The following is a 3133-nucleotide window of genomic DNA, read 5'->3' on the forward strand; positions in this document are numbered from 1 at the left end:
AATATGTTCCCCAAACTGGCAAGCTGGTGGCAAGTTAATGACAGGAACGACCAGTGACATCATATAAAAACATGATTACGCTCCACTAAAGACATCTGAGTGTGTCCATAGATCAAACAGACAGGGTGATGACTTAAAGCACTTACACACTGGCATTACTTTAAACAGGAGCCTTGGTAACAGAATAAAAGTCTGCATCTATAATTTAAATGGCAAATTTCACCACAAACGTGATGCAGCATAAATAAACATTAAGCACTCACACGAACGCGCGCACACACACACACACACACACACACACACACACACACACACACACACACACAAACACGCGCACACACACACACACACACACACACACACACACAGAAAATAGATGAGAGAAGAGAGAGGGCTCAGGCATTGCCAAGAGGGTTTTTTATTGCATCACCAATGCAGTGTTTTTATTTGTGATGTATTCAAATGAATTGACAGTCTCAGTGGGAGAATATTTGTGTAATCATTAGCAAACTGTTTGCAAATTATTTATGCAATACTTCCACCTTTTTTCTTATACTGCCATTAACAAGTAACTTGGAAACCAATAAATGTCACAATCGCTTTCACTTAATTAAAACAATAGGTATCATATTACAAGGTAAGATGTCAGTCATACCACAGTCTCCTGCACATAGCAATTTACTGCTAAAGCGTTATGCGAGAGGGTGACACAAATAATAGCTATTAAACTGTCAGCTAGTGGAGGCTGGATCACATTACTGAAATTAGCTAAAATGCACAATTATTAACAATGCCATCCTCTCTTAACACATGTGTACACACATTGCTAAACACACACACACACACACACACACACACACACACACACACACACACACACACACACACACACACACACACACACACACACACACCGTTTGGTTTAAAATAGGGAGAGTTGCCTGTCTGTATTATTTTTTAATTGATCATTTGTATTGTGACTGAGTCTAAAAGGGCTTTTATTATTCTATTCAGTTTCTAATACTGGACTGTCCATCACCCACCTAGCCAATGCACAAACTCCAGACCTCTCACATCAGACTGAGCTCAGTGTTTGATTAACTATGTGACATCATCTCATGTCCTTTCTGCTGGCATGATACCCATGATCCAATCTGTCCGGCTCAAGGTGTTATTACAAGTGTAGTAATGCAGTCCAACAGATCACACACACTCTTATAGTAAACTAACGACCAAGGCAGTGTCACTGAATCGAAATCGCATTCTTACTGACTGTCAAATATCTACAGTAGAAAAAGGGAAAATTAAACAATAATGTTAAATGACAAAGAAGTTAAATACTCAGTGGTGCACCTCACTGAGTCAACTGTAAATGTTCAGCACTGCTAGTTTATTACCCATGACATAACCACAGGCAACACTGACATCTGCTGGTCTAAAATGCGGATTTATTTTTATAAAACCTACAACTTTTTCTTAATGTATAAGCTGCCTTTTATGTATCGCACACTTCCCAATCATTACAAAAATCTAATATTACAAGTTTCTTCTTTGTATTTCAGACTTTTACATTTACAAAACCCACCATCCCAATCCTCATTCATGCAGCCCTCTCTTTTCTATTTAACATGGATCAATTGAGTTGTGTTACACACTTATCAACAGGACTAATTTATTTATGAACCTGTCATTTGTAATCATTGATCAGGATGTTCTCCGTTAGGGAACTAATGATATGCAGAGGTAAAAGATTCCCTAATTATTGTGTTTGGTCTAAATGAGGTGTCTGCAAGGGTTCAGAGGGGGGATGACTGCTGCCCTGTCTGCCACACTAACAGACACACAAGCAGAATCCTAGTAGATTCATTAGGACTGAAATTGGTCATTTATTTACAGCACTCAGTCTGTGTAAAATGGAATACTATACCAATACTAGTTCTGTCTCATTTGGCATATACAGTAACTGCATAACAATTACAACACACTATATATTATTAAATGAAGTGGACATTAGTTAAAAGCATACAAATATCAAGCCAGAGGCATATTTTTAATGTCTGCTACATTTCATTTGGCCTATGAACATACCCTGCTTAAAATGTCCTTTCAGGGCTCTCCCTTCTTTCCAGTAAAAATAATTAGCCAGTTAGTCGTTGATGAGTGCAACGCAATCTAGGGATCTTTTATTTGGTATACCCACAAAGAGAATTATTTATTTTGAAAACCAAAAATGCAATACAGCACAACATGGCACTTATTTATAGTTTACCAATTAAACTGTCAGAATTGCATCCCTGAAACTATTTTACTTTTTTTTTTAAATGCAAAGAGTCAAAGACATGGTACTTTGTACAACAGCAAGGTCTATCAAGACATAGTCAAAAATAGTTCAAATTAAAGCTGGATATTGTATTACATCCTTTCTATTATATAGCCTACCATACTCAAACCGTAGAATCTTTCTGGGGTCAACAACATTCACTGGACGACTGTCTATAACTGCCTCTGTATAAGCAGGCAATGCTCCTAAACTCCAGATTATATTTTGGTGAAGTTGGGAATGTATCATATTATTTTCCTTACTAGGCTATACACAAAAAAAATGTTAACTGTGTGAAAACAAGCCAATTTTTCAATTGAAGCTCTTAATATTCACCAACAAGAGGATCATTGATTATTTGATTCATTTATTTTCATTAACTCACCAACCAAATCAAAACAGATTATATTTCAGTCTTGACTGCTATGGCAGCTATTAAGGCTCCTGGGCTGGCACAAACCAAACCTCCTGTACAATAGTGTGGTGCCAATCATTCTTGTATTTCAGATTTTTGACCAGTAGTGGGCAGTCCTAGATCAACTGCACATTTAAGATCCTAAGATCCATCCTCAGGAAGTGGGGTGTCTCTCTGACTATAATGAAATATACTGCACCAATGCTAATAATTTTCTGAAATTAAAAAGTCTCAAAACATAAACTTGTAAACTGCATCTGTTACTCACATAAGTCCTGTATGCAATAATTGAGCTGAAATTTAATGAAGCTGTTTAGAGACAGTGGTATGCATTTAAGCACCAGATGGCAGCAAAAGCATTTGCTTTGATGGTCTCCAAAATTACAACAAGACTATGG

This window comes from Perca flavescens, chromosome 1, assembly GCF_004354835.1.
Source record: "Perca flavescens isolate YP-PL-M2 chromosome 1, PFLA_1.0, whole genome shotgun sequence".
NCBI lineage: Eukaryota > Metazoa > Chordata > Actinopteri > Perciformes > Percidae > Perca > Perca flavescens.